This window comes from Mustelus asterias, chromosome 30 (genome assembly GCF_964213995.1).
Source record: "Mustelus asterias chromosome 30, sMusAst1.hap1.1, whole genome shotgun sequence".
Taxonomy (NCBI): domain Eukaryota; kingdom Metazoa; phylum Chordata; class Chondrichthyes; order Carcharhiniformes; family Triakidae; genus Mustelus; species Mustelus asterias.
Window position 1 is genome coordinate 13,710,921 of NC_135830.1, and position 22,658 is coordinate 13,733,578.

Sequence of the window (22,658 nt, forward strand, 5' to 3'; positions counted from 1 at the left end):
GGAAATCCTGCAAGCAGATTGTAGGAAGTAGATCAGATAAAAAGACCCAAAAGGTAGTCATCTTTGGGTTACTACAGTGCCCCGTGTTCGTGAGTTTATGAATAGATTGTTAATCCAGAAGAATGCTCTCTGAAGAACAGGTGCAGGAGTGAGGGTTTCAGACTTCTAGGACACTGGGACTGTTTTGGGAGACGGTGGGACCTGTGCAATGAGGTGGTCTTGCAACTGAACCGAAATGGGAACGGCTACCAATATACCAACGCTCTGTACAACTCCAACGTTAACGCATTGCCCTTATATTCGATGCCACGACTGATAAAACCAAGTGCCCCGTACGCCTGTTTAAATATCCGATTCAACCGCTCTGCCACCTTCAAGGATCTGTTTATGTATCCCTAACCCACAAGTTCCTCTGAGCTTCCTAATGTCCTGCTATTCATTAAATAGTTGCCTGCGTTGTTATTTCTTCCAAAGTGCATCACCTCGCACTTATCAAGTTTATACACCATCTGCCATTTTTCCTTCAGTCTGACCAACCCAACGAGATCTTCCTTTAACATATGGCTTTCGTCTTCAATATTAACCATCTAACATTCTTGGTTCCAGCTGCAATAATTCCCCTCAAATTGTGATCTATGTTATTTATGTATGTAGAAAACAAAATGCGTTGCAGCACTGAACCCTATAGTAGGCCACTGTTCACTAACCTCTATTCATTCAAAGAGCCTACCGTTATGTGTCCTATTATGAAGACATTTTCAGATCCATCTCCGCCCAGGTTCCCTGAATTACAAGTGCTCCTATATTTTGAAATCAGTCTCCCTTGTGGGACCTTCACAGTGGCTTTGCTAAAACAAACGAAACTACATCAACTGCACGTCCCCCAGTCACATATCGTATGTGTGTCATGTGATTATTCCTCAGAGTTTTTTTGTTAATGTTACACCTTTGACTTTTCCAGCTCTGATACAATTTCATCCAGCTGGAAGATTAACCTTGTTTCTCCCTTCACAGACTCTGTGAGTCGTGTTTTCATTAAATGAAGAAGTAAACAAAAAGCTATTCACTCCATGACTGGGAATTGAGCCTGGGGCCATTGTGTCGAATTCTGATCACTGTACCCTCAGGGGAGCTGATGCGAGACTTTGATAATAAGATCATCATCTCTGCACCCATTGCTTTAATTGAAAAACTTTCACGAAATACATCGTCACAATGAGGAATGACGGGAAGCGTACCGAGCAGGATTTCAACTTGACTTAGAAAATCTGAATCCATCACCTTAATATCTGGAACCAAAAGAGAAAACGCTGGAAAATCTCAACAGGTCTGGTAGCATCTGCAAGGGGAGAAAAGAGCTGAAGGTTCGAGTCCAGATTCCAGGATCCGCAGTAATTTGCTTTTATCCAGTCCTTAACACCTGGACCGGGAACACATTCTAACTGCTTGCGATACCGTTGCTTCTATCGGCAGTCAGTCATTTAGCCTGTGTTCCCGTGTGTGCTCTCTATATAGAAGCAACTCCATTGTTTCCACACACGCTCCTTTACCCCAACGACTGTTTCATTGGTACTGTCCCCCCTCGTTGTTCCTGCCAAAAACGACAGCGCCTACACTCCTGCATTCAATATGAGCTGTTTGCCTCAAGCAGCAATGGCCAAAGCGCACAATTCTCGCAATGATGGGATTCAAAGCCATGCTTCTGCTGAGGCTGGAACATTAAACGCAGCATCGTCGACCACGCGGCCGCGCTCAACTGCATGGCGATTGTTATTTACTGGTATTGTTACTGAACTCAATGTGGAGCAACGGAGCTCGGAAAGGCCATCAGGAGCTTGAGCCTGCTCGTTCACTGAATCCCGTAATCCTGAAACATGTAACAAACGTAAATCATCTCCAGTCAGAAACACAATGAGCTACATTGAAGGGTCGGCACCATTTAAACTGTCTTTAACCTCCTCTGTTTCCCAATCTCCTGCCAGAAATGAAAAGAAAACTTCCCGTTGAATTTGATCAGGGTCTTCACTTCAGAAGGGACGGGACACGAGGTGAGACTGAGATTTCTCTGTTCTCCAGGAAATAACAGATACTTCTTTTCACGGTTTGGACGAGAGCAATAAATCTTCATTTTCTTATTTGCAATCAAAATAGTAGTGAAAATGTCAAACTCTAACCAACAGACAAGCATCTTACAGTTTGTTTGACAACTTGTTTTATCCACGCTCGATTTGTTATTTTATCATTATCCATGATTGAATGTGTTCAGACAATGACAACAAACGCTCCACTGTAGTTATCACGTTTGGTTCCCACGGTGCGAAACTGGACAGAAATATTTCCAAATATTGGTCATTACAGAGTGAGATCATTTTCAAAGTTTTACAATTCAGTGTCAGTGTAAACGGTAAAATCTGACCAATTGTCATGTAGATTTTAAGTTGCTTCACCATCCCTATCCTCACCGCTTTGTAACCAATCACTGTTCGAAGTCTCACAACCACCAGGTTAAGGTTCAACAGGTTTCTTGGGAATCATCAGCTGTGGGAGCGCTGCTCCTTTGAGCTCTTGATTCCAAATAAACCTGTTGGACTTTAACCTTATGTTGTTAGATTTGTTACTGTGCCCACCCCAGTCCAACGCCGGCAGCTCCACCTCATGACAACTATCACTGTTCTTCTCTTTCTCTGTTTTTTCTTCACTTGTTGCACATGTGACATTTCCAGCTCTGAAGTAAACTTGCAAACTTCACTTTGCTGATTCTACTGATCTGCTTTACATCAGACAGTAAATCAGATTACTTTTCATCTTCTGCTGAGAAAAATCAATCTTCTTTTCCTGAGCGGGAATTGAAAGCAAACATAACCGGGGGTACTGAACACAAACCACGAGCCTGCAAGGGTAATGGGTGAACTGTATTTTTCAAACTGACCTACCCTACACGACGGTGATATAGTGGTTGGCACTGCTACCCCACAGTGCGAGGGACAAGGGTCCGACTACTGGCTTGGGTCACTCTCTGCGTGGAGTCTGAACGTTCTCCCTGTGTTTGTGTGGGTTTCTTGCGAGGACTCTAGTTTCTTCCCAGAGTCCAAAGATGTGCACGGTAGTTGGATTGGCTATGCTAATTCCTCCGCAGTCCACTTAAATAGGCAGCGGAGTGTGGTGACCAGCGGATTTTTCAGAGCAACTTCATTGTAATGTCAATATAATTCTACTTTTAACACGATTAAGTAAACGTCAAAAATACATCTCTTTGCTTATTATTTTCATCTCAGATCATTTTCACCAGATACAAGAATTTTCTTCAGAATATCCGATTTAGATGGGACATAAATGGCTCCTTCAGCCAATGACAGCACCCATTACATTTGCTGGGACATGAAATCGACAGTGAGGTGAAATAGTCTCAGAAGGTGCTGAAGTGACCAAGGTCTTTAAAATTCTAAAGGGAACACATAGAATAAACGTGGACCAAATGCTTACTCTGTGGGGAAATCCTATAGGGCAATCTAGAAAAAGAAAGTCACTGGTATAGGTTGAAAGGCGGTAGATGTGAACCTGAAATGAGGAGGAAGTAGTTCTCGCAGAGTGGTGAATCTCTGGAACTCACTGCCCCAATACGCGGTGGATTCTGAAGGATTGAATGGTTTCAAAAGGAGATAGATATATTTCTGATTTTTTTAATGGTTAAAGGGAAATGAGGAACAGATGGGGAAGTGGATTTGAGACCAGGGAGAGATCAGCCATGATCTTATTGAATGACGGAGGCTCGAATGACTGAATTTGTCTACTTGAGCTCCTAATTCCTATGTTTCTATACCACTGAGTGGAACTTTCAAATCTCAAGACCCAACAACCTCATCAATGTGGCTCCAGTGTAATCTGTATGCAGTACATCCACCGGTTCCCCTTTATCCACAGCAGACGTGAGTCCTGGAAAGAATTTCGGAACGGTCTCATTCTGTGGTGTAATCACTTTGCGATTCTCTATTTCCCTCATTTAATCTCTTCTGACTTCCACCCTACCGGATGTTATGTTTCCTCCCTCCTGCATCTCATTTGTTCAAAACTTTCTACATTTTTAAACATTCCCAGTTTCAATGAAAAGGCATAGAGATGAAAGATGAGCTTTGTTTCTCTGTGCACCCACGGTCGCTGACTTACTGAGCTTTTCCAACATTTTCAACTTTCACTGCAGATGTATGATCAGCTTTGGATGAGAATGAAAACATAATTAGTTGGCTAAGATTTTCAGCGAAGGCTCGTTGGTCTAGGGGTATGATTCTCGCTTTGGGTGTTGAAATTCACAAATTTGCGAGAGGTCCCGGGTTCAAATCCCGGACGAGCCCACATTTAGCTGCTGTTCCGTATTGGTCAAGGTACCAGTTCTGTATATTTATTTTCCTTGCACACGGCGGGATTTCTTCACATGGGCTTTGGTTTGAGAACCTCAGCACAATCTCACACCATAGCAGGCTCACAAGGAAATTAAAAAAAATTCAATTGGTGACTATGCTTGCGGACACGCATTCAGAGGACCCCATGCCTTCAGACGACCTCCCACGTTGTGGGAGGCTCGGGAGGAATTTGCCCGTCCCCTTGCAGAGGTATCTGAATAATCGAAAGCCACAGACGAGCTGCCTGAAGATTGGAGGGTGGCAAATGCCGTGCTTTTGTTTAAACAGGGCTGCAGGGAAAAGCCTGGGAATTACAGGCCCGTGAGCCTCACATCTGTAGCGGATAGGTTGTTAGAAGGTAGTCTGAGAGATGGGATCTACAGGCATTTCGAGAGGCAAGGACTGATTAGAGACGGTCAGCGTGGCTGTGTGAGTGGAAAATCATGTCTCACTAATTTGATTGAGTTTTTTGAAGGGGTAACCAAGAAGGTCGATGAGGGCAGTGCAGTTGATGTTGTCTACATTGACTTTAGGAGGCATTTGACAAGGTACCGCATGGCAGGTTGTTGCATTAGGTTAAATCCCACGGAATTCAGGGTGAGGTAGCCAAATAGATACAAAATTAGCTGGACGACAGAAGACAGAGGGTGGTTGTCGAGCTTTGCTTTCAAATTGGAGGCCTGTGACCAGCGGTGTGCCTCAGTAATTGGTGCTGGTTACACTGTTATTTGTCATTTATATTAATGATTTAGATGAGAATTTAGGACGCATGATTAGTAAGTTTGCAGATGACACCAATATTGGAGGCATCGTGCACAGTGAAGAAGCTTATCGAGGATTGCAGCGGGATCTTGATCAATTGGGCCAGTGGGCTGACGAATGGGAGAGTTTATTTTACATAATGGTCGGAGTTTATTTTACATAAATGCGAGATGATGCATTTTGGTAGATCGAACCAGGACAAGACTTGCTCAGTTAATGGTAGGGCGTTGGTGAGAGTTATAGAAAAAGCATCTCGGATATAGTTCATCGCTCCTTCAAAGTGCACTCAGAGGTGGACAGTGGTGGAGAAGGCATTCAGCATGCTTGGTTTCATTGGCCAGAACATTGAACACAAGAATTGGGACGTCTTGTTGAAGTTGTCCAAGACATTGGTAAGGCCATACTTGGAATACTGTGTACAGTTTTGGCCACCGTCTTATAGAAATTATAGTATTAAATTAGGAGTGCAGAAAAGATCTATGAGGATGCTGCCGGGACTTGACATTTTGAGATATAACGAGAGGCTGGATAGACTGGGACTTTTTTCTCTGGAGCGTCGAAGGCTGAGGAGTGATCTTATAGAAGTCTATAAAATAATGAGGGGCACAGATCAGCTAGATAGTCAATATATTTTCCCAAAAGTAGGAGAGTCTAAAACTAGATGGCATAGTTTTGAGGTGAGGGGGGAGAGATACAAAAGTGTCCAGATGGGCATTGTTTTCACACAGAGGGTCGTGAGTGTCTCGAACAAGTTGTCAGAGGTAATAGTAGAGGCGGGTACAAGTTTGTATTTTAAAAAGTGTTTAGACAGTTAAATGGGTAAGATTTCTATAGAGGGATATGGGCCCAATGCGGACAATTGGGACTAATTCAGTGTTTCAAAAAGGGGCGGCAGGGACAATTTGGGGCGTAGGGCCTATTTCCATGCTATGAACCTCTATGATTCTATATTTGTGATTTGGACAGCTGGCTGTGTGTTTATTGTTATTCATTCGCGTGTTGTGTGTGTCCATCCCAATCTCTGTCTCTCTCTGTGTCTCTCTTTGTCTCTCTATACCTGTCCCACTCTTTCCACCCTCAGTCTCTCTGTCTGTGCATCTATCACTGTTCGCTCTTCTGCTCTTTTTTCCCACTGCCTCTGTGTCAGCTAAATTCACTGGATTCATTCTTGTGATGAAGCTGTTGTCCAGGGATCAGTCTGTTCTCTCTGTAGTTTACAATAACAAGAAGTGAGCTAATTAAAAAGTCTGAATCTGGGAGACAGTTTGATAGTCCCCATATCGAGACGTTGTTTCCATCTGGCTGGGGTACTTAGAACAAAAATATTAAGGCGAAAGATGTCAGGGGAATTTGTAATGTTTGGATGGAGATGAAACTAAGAAGTGGAAGATGTGAATGAAATTATTGATGATTGAGAGGAATACATTAAAACCATGGGGAATCTGTCGGTCGATTAATTGCAAACTTTGTAATCAGAATAAGCTGTTAGTCTTCACTTATTTTATGTTATGGAGTGCCGCTTCTTCCATGTTCCTGGCTCGCTCAGTCCGTAAAGTATGAAGCTCTTAATCTTCGGGTTGTCGGTTTGAGCCCTAGTTAGGTGTCATTATTTTTAAACTTTGCTGCTTTCCCGGGTGAACTCCAGCTCTCATTTCCTCCGGCAGTCTCAACGCTCAAACTGAGACTATCTCCATCCCGCTTTGTTAACGTCATTTTTATTGCTTTCTGCTTTAAAGCTATCTCTGCTTCCCTGCAAGTCGAAGAGTTTAGTGCTTTATTCAGCGAGAAGGTATGTTCTCATTTTGCACCAAATTTGAACCCAAATTTGGGATATTGTGCCAGTGGAAACAATAACACCCCCCCCCCACCCCCCTGTCATTCAATCACTCCAGCCTTACATCCTATCGTAAGGACGTTTGATATTTCCTCCTCTCGTCCTCAGTTTTCCTTGACTCCGTATTTGTTCGTAAAACATTACATCTCTAATTTCTTCCAGTTTAATCCCACATTGTAACTGTTTCTCTATATCCCCGTCGGTTACAGGACCTCAACCTATTTTTGCAAATATCTATTTTTACTATCAATGGAGATTTCTGCCTCATCACAGCTCAGGCTGCGAGTTCTATAAGCCACCGTCTGGGTGAAATACATGACTGCACAACTCCATCTAATCCTGCCACTAATTATGTTACATTGAATAGTTTAATTTGCTGTGATTCTGTTGGTAACGATTTTGGAATGTCATTCGGCCAAATCGCATTACTAAGACTTATGGACAACAATCTAGGTTAAAACTCCCGCAATGAACTGTGAGATTTTTGCACTAACGGATATTTTAAACTGAGGTTCCCTCTGTCCCATCAGGTGTTAATGGAATATCCCATAAAGGAATATTTGTTCGGCTGCAATGATAAACGTGTTCCAATTACTCCCAGTGAAGTGGCGGGCAGTTTTCAGTGACAGCTTCAGTGGATTGATAAACAGAGCCAATCGAGTTGTGCAGAGACACAATGCAATTCCAATGAAAGAACATAGACTAGAAATGTAAGCAATGTTTTGCTCTTCACAGATGCACTCAGATTGGCTGAAAGTTCCAGGATTTCCCGTTTTTATTGCATATGTAAATCATCTGCAGCATGATATCTCTATTTAATTGGTGAGTTTTCATAATGCGGGATTATTGCAAATAAATCTCTGAGATCTCCTTCTGAGCTGAAAACTGATGGGAAAAATCAAAGTGTGAATAAGGTCTTCACCTGCTGACAGTGAAAAGGGAGTCACTCTGTCATCCCATTCTTTGATCCAATTGCAGTGTCATAATGGAGAGGAACTATTCAAATACTTCACGGTTGTGATCGGATTCACACCAGGGCTGGTTCTGACCCGGGATTTCTTAGAATCATCGAATAATACAGCGCAGGAAGGCCTTTTGGCCGATCGAGTCCACACCAACACATTAGAAACACACGAACTGCCACCTAATCGCATCCCAGCATTGGCCCATAGCCCTGAATGTTATGATGTGTCAAGTGCTCATCCAGATACTTCTTAAAAGATGTGAGGCAATCCGCCTCTACCGCAGCGCCTTCCAGACCGTCACTACCCTCTGGTTAAAAAAGGAAATCCTCACATCCCCATAAGCCACCTGCAACTTACCTTAACCCCATGTCCCTTCGTGACTGACCATTCAGCTCAGGGGAACAGTTGTTCCTTGTCCACTGTGTCCATGTCCCTTATAACTATGAGGACCATAGCGTAAGTACACAGGAATCAACTTTTCCCCTTGGTGGAGCGACCAATGACTAGGAGTAAAGATTTAAGATAATTGGCACGAGGTTCAGAGGGAATACGAGGAAAGCAACCTTTCACCCACAGGGTGATGGGAGTCTGGAAATCACTCCCTGAAAGGATGGTGGGGGCAGAGATCGTCTTAACATTGAAGAAATATCCCGATTTGTACTGCTGTGCCAAAGCACACAAGGCTATCGACGAAGTGCTGGAAAATGTTGATCAGAATAGAGAGAAGGTTGTTGGACCGGTGGAGACGCGATGAGCCGGAAGGTCGTTTCTGTGTGATTTATGACTGGGCACTTGACCCTCTGAAAAAGACACTGAAGCAAACGATGTGAGCTCAAATCTTGGTTATACTTTGCTTTACTTTGCTAAAGCCGATGATCGGATTGCTGAAGGACATTTTATTTAAAATTCTCAGAAAGTGGAATTCGGAACCCTGAAAAGTTTTCAGCAAATTGCACCGCAATCACATTGCAGACGATGCAGCGAATTGTCTCCTGGCGTCATTGCATCAGCCCCAGAGGACAATTGCTCAAGAATACAAAAAGTTCAGAGGCAGAGATGTCACAGAGAGCAGGGGTCCACCAACAGATATCATTCACTCACTCATCTGTCCCAATTTAAATGAGGGGTGGGATGCCGAGAGTCCAGAGTGCCAACCGTTACAACATGGAAACGGCAGCACTCTGACCTAAAACACTAGACCATTCTTCCAACACACAAACACACAAACACACACACACACACACACACACACACACACACAGACACACACACACAGACACACACACACACCATCACACACACACACACACATACACACACCATCTCACACACACACACACACACTTGCTCAATAAGTGCCAGTCTCCAGTCGAATAGTTGTTGTGTGACACCAACTTCTCCTTTCTTTCAACAGAGGAGATACAGAGTAGCGAAAGATTAAAACAAACACTGATGTTGCAGGCATCTGTCGCCAGAGGCTCGGCAATGTGCAATATAATTGAAGTTGAGCTGGTTGACAATTTGTCCTCTCCGTTGGTGAAAAATGTAAACGAAATGTCCTTCAGCAAATCAATCATCAGTTTTTGCAAAGAAATGGGGAATCTGCCTAAATTTAAACCCGGTTCAGTGGATCCAAGGTGCTCAACATTAGACCAGAGCACATCGAACCAGCTGCAAATGGTGACTCAAAGCATTTCACCCACCTGCTGTTCCTGCCACATTGAATGAAAGAGGTCACATGCTTTGAGTGACCATTTGCAGCTGGCTGCTGTGTTCTTGGTTCTGTGGTGTAATAGTGAGCACTCTGGACTCTGAGTCTTGCGAACCAAATTTAGATCTCGCCGTAACCTTGGTTTTCTTTGCTCAAGCCGATGATGGGTTTGCTCAAGGATATTTTATTTAAAATTCTCAGCAAGCGGAATTTTAAACACTGAGTAAGTTTCAGAAAATTGCACTGCAATCACATTGCAGATGATGCAGCGAATGACCCTCCTGGTGTCATTGCATCTGTCCAGAGGACGACTGCTCAAGAATACAAAACGCTCAGACACAGAATCCCTACAGTGCGGTCGGGAGCCACTCGGCCCATCGAGCAGAGAACATAGAACACAGAACAGTACAGCACAGAACAGGCCCTTCGGCCCACGAAGTTGTGCCGAGCTTTATCTGAAACCAAGATCAAGCTATCCCACTCCCTGTCATCCTGGTGTGCTCCATGTGCCTATCCGATAACCGCTAAAATGTACCTAAAGTTTCTGACTCCACTATCACTGCAGGCAGTCCATTCCACACCTTAACCACTCTCTGAGTAAAGAACCTACCTCGGGCATCCTTCCTATATCTCCCACCATGAACACTATAGTTATGCCCCCTTGTAGTAGCTCCATCCACCCGAGAAAATAGTCTTCGAACGTTCACTCTATCTATCCCCTTCATCATTTTATAAACCTCTATTAAGTCTCCCCTCAACCTCCTCCGCTCCAGAGAGAACAGCCCTCGCTCCCTGAACCTTTCCTCATAAGACCTACCCTCAAAACCAGGCACCATGCTGGTAAATCTCCTTTGCACTCTTTCCAGCGCTTCCACATCCTTCTTATAGTGAGGTGACCAGAACTGCACACAATATTCCAAATGTGGTCTCACCAAGGTCCTGTACAGTTGCAGCATAACCCCACGGCTCTTAAACTCCAAACCCCTGTTAATAAAAGCTGACACACTGTAGGCCTTCTTCAAAGCTCTATCCACTTGAGCGGCAACCTTCAGAGATCTGTGGATGTGGACCCCAAGATCTCTCTGTTCCTCCACAGTCTTTGGAACCCTACCTTTCACCCTGTAATCCACATTTAAATTTGTCCTACCAAAATGAATCACCTCACATTTATCAGGGTTAAACTCCATCTGCCATTTTTCAGCCCAGCTTTGCATCCTATCTATGTCTCTTTGCAGTCTACAAGAGCCCTCCACCTCATCCACTACTCCACCAGTCTTCGTGTCATCAGTAAATTTACTGATCCACCCTTCAGCCCCCTCCTCTCGGTCATTAATAAAAATCACAAATAGCAGAGGACCAAGCACTGATCCCTGCGGCACTCCGCTAGCAACCTGCCTCCAGTCCGAAAATTTTCCATCCACCACCACCCTCTGTCTTCGATCAGATAGCCAGTTACCTATCCAATCGGCCAACTTTGCCTCTATCCCACATCTCCTTACTTTCATCATAAGCCGACGATGGGGGACCTTATCAAGCACCTTACGAAAATCCATGTATATGACATCAACTGCCCTACCTCCATCAACACACTTAGTTACGTTCTCAAAAAATTCTATCAAATTTGTGAGGCACGACTTGCCCTTCACGAATCTGTGCTGACTATCCGGATTAATCCGCATCTTTCTAAATGTTCGTAAATCCCATCCCTAAGGACCTTTTCCATCAACTCACCAACCACCGAAGTAAGACTTACCGGCCTATAATTACCAGAGTCATTTGTATTCCCTTTCTTAAACAGAGGAACAACATTCGCCACTCTCCAGTCCTCTGGCACCATCCCCGTGGACAGTGAGGACCCAAAGATCAAAGCCAAAGGCTCTGCAATCTCATCCCTTGCCTCCCAAAGAATCCTAGGATGTATTTCATCAGGCCCAGGGGACTTATCGACCTTCAGTTTATTCAAAACTGCTAGTACATCCTCCCTCCAAACATCTACTTCCTCCAGCCTATTAGCCTGTAACACCTTCTCTTCCTTAAAAACATGGCCCCTCTCCTTAGTGAACACTGAAGAAAAGTATTCATTCATCACCTCTCCTCTCTCTACTGACTCCATTCACAATTTTCCACTACTGTTCTTGACTGGCCCTAACCTCACCCTGGTCATTCTTTTATTCCTCACATAAGAGTAAAAAGCCTTGGGGTTTTCCTTGATCAGACCTGCCAAGGACTTCTTATGCCCCCTCCTAGCTCTCCTGAGCCCCTTTTTCAGCTCATTCCTTGCTAACTTGTAACCCTCAATCGAGCCATCTGAACCGACAGAGTATGCACCGACAACAATCCCACCCAGATCCTATCCCCGTAAACCCACGTATTTGCCCTGTTAGCCCTCCTGACACCACAGGCAATTTACCATGGCCAATCAACGTAACCTGCACATCATTGGATTGTACGCCGGGTGCTCAGTATCGTTCTACACAGGGGAGAAAGTGCAAACTGCACACAGACAGTAACCCGAAGACAGATCTGAACAGGTCCCTGGCACGGTGAGGCAGCAGTGCTAACCACTGTGCCACCGTGCCAGAAAAGCCACAGACGTCAGGGTTCTCCTACCGATACCAGTCACTAAGTCACCTGCCCCAAGTTAAGCAAGAGTTGGGACGATGAACATACTGGTTCCACCGAGATTGAAACTCGGATTACTGGATTCAAAGAAGAGAGTGATAATCATCACACAATGGAACCAACAAGGTGCCTGTTTAAGGTAGGGAACCTTTCACCTAGATCTCATACATACACATTCTTGCTCAATAATTGCCAGGCTTCAGTCGAAGGGTTGTTGTTGTTTAGCACCAACTGCTTCTTTGTTTCGATAGAGCGTTGAAGAGTAGCAAATAATGAGAAAGAAAAATACAGATGTTGCAGGCATCTGGCGCCAGCGTCCCAGTAATGTGCATTGTAATAGCAGTTGAACTGGGGGACAAATCGTCCTCTCGATTAGTACTTTGTGAACATTTTAAACGAAATACCCTTCTGCAAAACAATCAGCAGCATTGGCAACGAAAAGCAAGGCTCCACCGAGATTTAAACTCAGATCATTGGATTCAAAGTCTAGAGTGCTAACCGTTGCACCACAGAGACCAGAACACCGCAAAGAACTGCAAATGACAAGTGAAACATGACTATTTCTCGTGATATTTCCCAATATGGCTTGCGAAGGAAATGATTTGCTGCAGGTTTGGGGGACTGTGCCTTCTGACATTTTCTCCTATCAACGGTGGCGCATTATGACACGTTGCTGCTGTATTTGCTGTTGCTGTCACGTCGATTGGAAGAGATCAAATTCTTCCAGTGACCATTTGCCAGGGTGGGGGCGTTCTGAGATCTGTGTTGTACCTCTAAAAGTTTTGGAATTTGAATCCAACAATCTGAGTTCGAATCCTGGTGGAGCCTTGTTTTTTTTTGCTCAAGCCGATGATGGGTTTGCTGAAAGGCATTTTGTTGTAAATTCTCAGAATGTAGAAATCTAAACGCTGAGCAAATCTCAGCAAATTCGACCGCAATCACATTGCAGATGATGCAGCAAATGGCTCTCCTGGCGCCATTGCATGTGCACCAGAGGACGTTTGCTCAAGGATACAAAGCGCTGGGAGGCAGGGAAGCCACAGTGGGCAGGGGGTCCGCCTACATGGTGTCGTGTCATTCACTCACTCATCTGTCCAAATTTAAACAAGAGTTCGGAGGCGAGAGGCCGGAGTGTGAATCGTTACACCATGGAATCGACAGCACTCTGACTGAAGGCACGAGGCTTTTTTCCCCCAAAACACACACGCACGCACTTACACATACACACACTCTCTCTCTCTCTCTCTCTCTCACACGCACACACACACGCGCGCGCACGCGCGCACGCACGCACACACACTTGCTTAATAATTGCCAGGCTCCAGTCGAATCGTTGTTGTGTGGCACCAACTGCTCCTTTCTTTCAACAGAGGAGCTAAAGAGTCGCCAAAAAATGAAAAACACTGACGTTGAAGGCATCTGGCGCCAGAGGCTCAGCAATGTGCATTGTAATAGCCGTTGCTGGCTGACAAATTGCCCTTTCGATTCAGAGTGGAACATTGAAACGAAATACCGTTCAGCAAATCAGTCATCTGCATTGAGAAATTGAAGTAAGGTTTTGTTAAGATTTGAACTCGGATCGCTGGATTCAGAGTACAGAGTGCTCACCTTTACACCACGGAACCGAGCACACAATAGTGCACTGCAAGTGATCATGCAATACTTCTGACAGTTTGAACAACAGGGAGAAGAATCATTCCCTTTTCACAATCCCGTCAATTACCCACAGCAATTCATATTTCCAGTGTCCTTGCTGGTTCTTCCTATAATAATGAGAATGCTACCTTCTACTGCATTAAGTTTCACTGTAGCTCATCACATTCAAAGAGACCTGTTAGCATCCACCTGTATAAACCATATTGTAGTAAATCCACTGAACAACACCGGCTTATCACAGCTTTGCTTTCGTCACATTCGAAGCCAGTGTGAAAATACGAAGAATTTCAAATCCTAACAGACAGGAAGGAGAGTGTGACTGTGGATAATTGGCGCAGTGCACATTGCTGTCATGTATCTGGGAGAATCAGGAAGATGGGATCCTGGTGCTCTCGTGGTTAGGATTCGGATCTTTCAGGGTCACAGACTGCCTCCATACATTAAGATTTAACGTTTTTGTCATAAACAAACCTGAAATACTTCCGGATGGTGAACAGCTCTGATGGAATCATTGGAGTGAGATTTGCAGCTTTGCTTCGAGTTGGAAAGGTCACATGTGCAACATGACAAGAAAAAAATACAGATAGTTAAAGACAGTGATAGGATGCAAAGCGCTGACGATGGAGATGGTGATACAAGGTAAAATCTGAGTGATAATAGGTCAGATTTCACCGTTTGCACAGACAGAAATATCACTCATTTCTGGATAAAACTCTCGGGCTAAATGACAAGAAAACTTCTCATTAAATGAAACACTAAACTATTTGACTTCGACTGATTGCAAGCAGTTTTCATTCAGAAAGCAGTAACTGTGAGGTTAACAAAGCTGGTTGGAGAAATACTCCTTTTGAGCAGCGACGCTGCCAGCGGAATGGAGTTCTGGAATTCACCCAGGAAAGCAGCAAAGTTTAAAAACAATGGCACCCAACGTGAGGTTTGAACCCAAGGCTCTGAAATTACACCTGCCATGCAACCGACTAAGATAGTCAGACTACTGCTGCAGCAGACCTTGCTCCAATTCCTAACATACATGAAGACAACGTTTGTTCAAATCTGGTGTCTTAATTTGTTCTGATTGCAAAGTTTACAATTAATGGACCAACAGCATCCCCAAGGTTACCAAAAGATAAAATGCTGGAAAATCTCAGCAGGTCTGGCAGCATCTGCAAGGAGGGGAAAAGAGCTAATGTTTCGAGTCCAGATGACACTTTGTCAAAGCTGACATTTCTAACTGAACTTTGACAAAGGGCCATCTGGACTCGAAACGTCAGCTCTCTGTCTCTCCTTACAGATGTTGCCAGACCTGCTGAGATTTTTCAGCATTTTCCCTTTTGGTTTTAGATTCCATCATTCGCAGTAATTTGCTTTTATCCCCAAGGTAACAATGCGTTCCTCTCAATCATCAATAACATCATTCAAATCTTCCACTACTCAGTTGCACATCCTTCAAACATTACAAACTCCTCTTACATCTTTCATTCTGATCTTTTCTCTGTAACATTTCAAGATTCAATTTTTGAACCAATATGAACCATTCTGTGATGGTAAAAAGCTGTACATTCCCATCGGGAACTGAAGCATATTGAGACACACAGAAAAAACGAAGCAAATACACACACCCAGAGTGACAGAGGCCTAAGGAGAGGCAAACACAATGAAAACAAGTCTGATACTATCATGGCTTTGTTTGTGTTCCCGTTGGGCTGCAGATCCGTGAATGTTTATGTGAATTAACGGAAAAGGGAAGACGCCCAAGTGTTTGCATGGATTTGATTTAATTTGCTCTGTCCACACACAATTAAAGGCAGGAATAATGAAAAGAGGGAAATCCCAATAGATTTTAACTCCATCACGTTAACCACTCGGACACCCATGACTGGTCCTTTAAACTATTAAGCCAACCGCACGTCCAACCTAACAGTTACTCTACAATTTACTTTAAATGTCATTAATATTATAAACGTCAGTAATCGAACATGTAATCACTAAAAATTCATGCAGTAGAATGTAGCATTATTCATTTTGAATGGAGGAACCAACAGAGGCAATACAAATATAAATTGCTGTGGGCAATTGATAGGCTTGTGGAACCAGTTTAGTTCCTACTGCAGCAAAGTAGATCCGTTTGCTCAAAGCCCATCATCGTGTTTGTGTACTGAAGTGCTTATCAAATTCGCCTCACACGCGAAAAGTCCCTGGTTCAAAACCGGGCAGGAGCACTTCTAATGCGGTTAATTTCAGAATAATTCCGATTTCAGGATGATTTGGATTGGTCGTTAAGTATCAACTGCGTTGCTGAGTGCCTCCAGCATTTTCTGCTTTCAGTTAATCTCTGCGAAGGGCAAAACAAGGCTCAACTTCGAGCTGGATATCTTGTATCAGACCTGGCAAAGTCAAAGATGTAACAACAACAAGTTCATTCGATAACTTATATGGCGCAAACATTGTTCACCCAAGGATCTGATACATGTTCAATTCTGCCGCTCTCAAGTTCTATCTTTTAAGTTCCTGTTCGACATCTGAGACATTTCCACACCCATCAAATATCACCAAACAAACACTCAGCCTGCTCCTCACTCCACGGTTTATGGTAAACTTACAGTCGATCTTCGCAAGTAGTTGGCTTCAAAGCTCAGTTGTCAGAGCACTGTTTTTTTTTGTAAACCAGTGGTCGCGAGTCCAATTCTCACCGGATCCAAAGGTTACGTTTAAACTTCCGGCAACAAGTTGGATGGAAATGAAGCTTTGGGGAGGAGACAAATATTTTAGATTAATGAACAAGACGATTTCGTTACGGAGCGGGAGAAGTGGAAAGAAAAGGACCTAATTGAAAAAGCTGAAAAAGTTATAAGTGTTGATGTTCGAAGTGGTGAATGGGAATTTGGGTTTTTATTACCAGGGGAATGAAGTGCAAGAATCAAGAAGTCTGCCACAATTGGAATCTGTTTTTTGTGAGACCACAGCTGCAATACTGTATGCAGTTTTGATCTCCGCGATGCAGAACTGATAGACTTGCATTGGAGGTCGTCGCGGGAATGTTCAAAAGATTGGATCCTGAGATGAGGGAGTTGTCCCATGATGAAAGGCTGAATAAATTGAGTGTTAATTATCTGGAGTCAGACGAAAGAGAGGTTATTGTTTTCGCTGGTCCGGGAATCTAAAAGACGGAGACACAGTCTCAGGATGTGGGGCTGATCATTTAGAACTGGGTCAGCTGGTATATCAGAGTGTTGGTTCAGAATTGATGGGCCACATGTCCTGATCCTGCTTTGCAGGGACACTATGATAGGAATAGAATTAATAGCGTCGATTTCAAATAAATTAGACTAATAACATCAGTCCTGTGCATACCATAAAACCGATTGAAATTCTCAGTAATTGATGCTGTGATTCTAGATATCGAAATGTAACCCACTATCACACCGAGTGAATCCACTGTCCGTTCAAATGTCGATCAGTGAAATTGTAATCATCTTCCGCTATGGAATATGTGGGAACTGAGTCAATAAACAGACTCCACACAAAAAAAAACCAGGAAGTGCCAATTCCTCTTACAACTTCAAACCTTTTGTTATTTTCTGTACCATTTACCATGGAGATTTATACAGTCAGTGAACAGAGATTTCGATGGTAAAAACGTGTTCACACACTCCGGGTACATAACCACAGTGACGCACACAGAGGAGCAAACACAAATATAGACAGTGAACGTGACAGACGCTGGAGGATCGAGAAAGGCGGAGGCTTGACGCTCAGTTGTCGAGCATCTGACGACACATCTAGAGGTTCCTTGTCCAATTCGTGGTATCCTCTTCAGTATTTCACTGGACTTTTTATCAATTACGACTGTCGTTCATTGGCTGGAAAATTCTTTGTGACATCCGCTGGTCGGAAGAGGCTCTATATAAATGCAAGACTGTCTGTCTTTAATCATCTTCAATCCCAGTCCTCTGGTTACTGACTGCCAGCAGTGGAAACAGTTTGTCCCTATATGCTCTATCAAACGGCCTTTTTTCCATGTTAGCAGAAGTTTTTTAACCATTACATCAAAACAACACTGCGGAGGTAAAGCAGTCGAAGGTTTACATTTGTGAACTGTATCATCATTTGGTCTTCCTGTATCAAGTTTGGTGCAAGTAGAACTGGCGTCAAATTTGCAGAGAAATCACTTCCACTCTGATTTAGAATGTCACGCGTGGCTACAGTCGTCTCATCCTCTGTGGCGCGATTGGCCAGCGAGCTTGGTTATTAACTGAAAGATTGGTGGTTCGCGAGCATCCAGCGATGGAACTTTCTCTGCGTTCTTTTCCCCGCCAACGTCATTGTTACACAATTTTTTCTTTGTCATTTAGTCCTTGGGCGACAATGAAAGTATTTCTCGTGTGTTTCCAGCTCTGCTGTTAATCGGTATTATCGACATTATTAATTCAGTGAATATTTATCCAAACGTATTTGTAGTAATTTATATATTTCAAATGCTATTAAACTTCATAACTGAACGCGAATCTTTAATTCATGATTAATCCTGGGTTTCAATTTCATTTTCCCGCCCATTCCCCTTCATTCCAGGTTAAATCAGAAATCCGTCTATCCGAGCCTGAAGTGTGTTCAGTGAGGGAGCGAATGTCATTCCAAATCGCCTGCGAGAAACTCTGGAGAATGGAGGAATAGTTAGTGCTTCGCGCTGCTCCTTCACAATGCCCAGGGACTCGGGTCCGATTCCTGGCTTGGATCACTGTCTGAGTGGAGTTTGCACGTTCTCCCCTTATCTGCGTGGCTTTCCTCCGGGTGCTCCGGTTTCCTTCCACATTCTGAAAGACGTGCTGGTTAGGTGCATTGATCCGAACAGGCGCCGGACTGTGGTGACTAAGGGAATTTCATAGTAACTTCACTACAGTGTTAATGTAAGCCTTACTTGTGGCTCATAAATCAGTTTTTAAAAAATGAGAGGAGATCTTACTGAAGCTTACACAATTTTGACAGGGCTTTAGAGACTTGACACAGGGGTGTGGTTTGCTATGGCTGCCGGGGGGCTGCGGGGACAGTTCTGGAACAATTGTTCAGAGGTGCAGGATACGAGTGAGCCACTTAGATCTGCGATATGGAGAAATGTCTTTACTCTGAGGGCGGTGAACCTGTGGAATCCTCTACCGCATGAGTCTCTGGATGCATTGTTTGTGTATTGGGACTCCAATGAGGTTTCAAATGTGAGAAATGTATGAGTGTTGATGGTGATTTGGGTGTGTTTGTATAAAGAATGCAGTTTTCTTCCACTTGCGACCAGAAATTTGTAACTAGCTCAGATTTAATGCAGCCGAATGTATCGTAATCATTTCACAGGAGCAACCCCAGCAGATGCAATAAGTTGCTGCGGGCAATTGATGGGATTGATGGTCCAATAGACCATCAGGGAAGATAACGATGGAATGTTTTGCCCACCTTTCCACTTCAGTATTTTTTAAAATACACAAAAATTATATGATTGTTGGACAAAAATCATATCCAGAACGAACACGAGCGACTCCTTCAGCCAATGAAATACTAATCATTGTTACCTGGAACAAAAAATCGACAGTGAGGTGAAATAGTTCCAGACTTTTCATGTGTATCTTTCAATTTCCAAAACCGACCAAACTCGTCATTGCTGATCCTGTGAAACCGATGAGGTAACACACAGCAAATATTCAGCACTTCAAACTATCTGCTTTCCACCTCAGCATTTTGCAGGTTTAAAAGCACCGTTCTTTAAAAGTTTAAATCCATCCTCATTCCACTGATCATTACCGACTTGCTGTGCATTTTATATTGTGATAAAACCTATATTTGTAACAAAAACAGCAGATGGTAGACATGTTCTGCTGTTTTGGCCGCATCTGTGGACACATAAAATTCTAAACACTTCCATGCGTTAGCCGTTTCTGAATTATAGAGATCATTGCGTTTGGAAAGTGGCAAAATATTTTCAAAACAACTGACTCATTTCAAATTGTTTTTGTTAAATATTAAAGCATTGCATTATCTCACAGCCATAGGACATTTACACTTCGCCATGTCTTGAATGATATTGTACAACTGCATAGAAAAAGGGATAAAAATTGGGACAAATGTTATTTTCTGAATCTTATGTTAAATCATTGAATATGCCACATGGTTTTCAGCCGAATTAGAATTCGATGAAACAAGCAATCAGACTGCACCATTTGTGCCGAAGACTGCAGAATGGTATTCTAGGCCGGCCACATTGGTCATGAGCAGAGTTTCTCTCATGTTCGGGTTATCATACAGGATAGGCTCTCCGATTCCGAACGGGATCGAACATGATTCAAATTTTACTGCTTGGAAGTTCCCAGATTGTAGTTCGTTGTTGAATGTGAACTGAATATGGATCCAACACAATATTAATTTGTTCTTCACCAATTATTGGAAAAAAATGCACTCAGTAAAATTGCCACTGTCATATTGATGCAGTTGATGTCGGTTAGATGGATTAGCCATGGTAAATGTGTGAGGGTAAGTGGGTAAGAATGGCGAAACGTGTCTCGGTCAGGCACTCTGGGCTTACATTCTCTGGGTGATGTGTCAGCCATTTATGACTGAGAAAAGGGAACATTTCTTCTCCCAAAGGCTTGTGTATCTTCAGTATTCTGCAGCCGCCGAGAGGTGCGTGGATCCTCAGTCGATGAGGATATTGAAGGTTGAGTTGGAGTAATTTTTGGAATCTAAGGGAATGAAGGTCTATTGGGATAAGCTGGGAAATTGGGGTTGGGGTTGCGGATCTGCCTTGTTTCAGTCGTGGAGGAGGCTCAATAGGACATGTGACCCAGTTCTACATCATTGATTCTGTTCACTGTCAATGCCAAATCCGGTACCAATGGCTTCTGCTGACAGCATTGAAGGCTCGGGCATTGAATTCAGGGTAGTCGTATTAGTTAAGGCGTATGATCGAAGCCCATCACTGCTCAATGTTCAATTAATTAACTTCATGGAGTACCTTTGATTTGATTTATCAGTGTCACATGCATTAGCATGCAGTGAAAAGTATTTTTCTTGCGCGCTACACAGACAAAGCATATCGTTCATCGAGAAGGAAACGAAAGAGTGCAGAATGTACTGTTGCAGTCATAGCTCGGGTGTAGAGAAAAATCATCTTCATACCAGGTAGGTCGTGCATGTTATCACACGAATTCCATGCAGTAGAATGTATCGTTAAACATTTTAACAGGAGGTACCAGTAGACACAATGCAAATATAAATTGCTGTGGGCAATTGATGTGTATGTGGAATCAGTTTCCTTACATCGTTGCATCGCAGCTGTTCTGGTAGTTATCACGTTCGCCGTACACACGCAAGTTTCCTGGTTCAACCCTGGGCAGAAACGTATTAAACAGGAATGGAAAATACTGGAAAATCTCAGCAAGACTGACAGCATCTGTGGGGAAACCAACGTTTCAAGTCTGGATGATCCTTCATCAGATTTCCTGATTCGACTCACTGGCTCTGTTCTGTCTTCACAGATGCTGCCAGACCTGCTGAGATTTTCCAGTACGGATCATTAACTGCCGAGTATTTCCAACATTTTCTGATGGTAACGTCATGAATCAGCCTGTGAAAAGAACAAACGGGATGGTCTGTGATAGAAAGCAAGGGAGGATGATTAAATGAATCAGGGAGTGAAGGATAAGGCAACATTTATCTGATGATGGTGGAGGCCGGGTGGTCAAGTCGTTCAGAGTCAATCCGTCCGCCGCCAAGGCTCGGGATTGATGATAAACTGTCAACTAAACAGAACATTTTATTTGGCATGTAATCAGATTCTGGAGGTGAAAGTATCTGAAAGCAAAGGAAGAGAATATCATTTGCTGCAGAAGGTAGAATGACTATGTGACTATGTCTGTAGCGACAGTGACCTGGAATGAAGCAATGGAGACAGTAATGATGATCAATGAGATACAAATCTCTGATATCACAGCAGATTTACCACAAGAAGCTACAGAAGAGGCAGAGGTTAATGATCTGTGAATGTGGTGAGCGACAGTGAAATTTAGTGGAGTAGAATGCATTATTATTCATTTTGACAGGAGGAAGCAGCAAGGGGAATGTAATGAAAAATTGCCGGGGACAATTGACGGGATTGTGCAAGTGGGTTTATTTTGTTTCTCCAGGTAGTTCAAACTGGCACAATGATCACTCCTGTTATCGATCAGGATGTAATTTCAGCCCCTCCTAAATCATGTGCTGGTCGGCAGCAATAAAATCCACATTCCCTGACCGGGAATCGAACCCGGGCCGCGGCGGTGAAAGCGCCAAATCCTAACCACTAGACCACCAGGGAAGATGCGGGCAAGCGTTTTAATCTGACCGATACATTTCAGCATTTTTCAAATACTCGAGAAAGGTTTGGGGGGAAAAAAAACCTCATGTTTAGATCGAACACGAATGACTCCTTCAGTCAACAGCAAATTACTGCAGATTCTGGAACTTAAAAGAAAAACTTAAAATGCTGGAAAATCTCAACAGGCGTGACGGCATCTCTGGAGAGAGAACAGAGGCAACATTTCAAATCTGTCTGGTCAGTCATCAAAGCTGAAGACAGGAAAAGAAGACGAGATTGATACTTTAAGTGTGGGAGATGCGGGGGTGGGAGCCGTGGGTAAGGGTTGACAAAGTTGTGATGGAAAAAAATTCAAAGGGAATGTAAATGGTGGCGGTAA

General features: G+C 43.5%; 2 non-coding genes across 2 annotated transcripts; one reads left to right on the forward strand and one right to left on the reverse strand.

The window, feature by feature from the left end:
* Positions 1-4,259: 4,259 nt before the first annotated feature.
* Positions 4,260-4,349, forward strand: trnap-ugg (transfer RNA proline (anticodon UGG)). The gene is given in 2 exon segments: positions 4,260-4,295; positions 4,314-4,349. It is a non-coding gene; the product is annotated as a tRNA-Pro (tRNA).
* A 17,858-nt stretch (positions 4,350-22,207) lies between these two features.
* On the reverse strand, positions 22,208-22,279 carry trnae-uuc (transfer RNA glutamic acid (anticodon UUC)). The gene has a single exon. It is a non-coding gene; the product is annotated as a tRNA-Glu (tRNA).
* Positions 22,280-22,658: the final 379 nt, after the last annotated feature.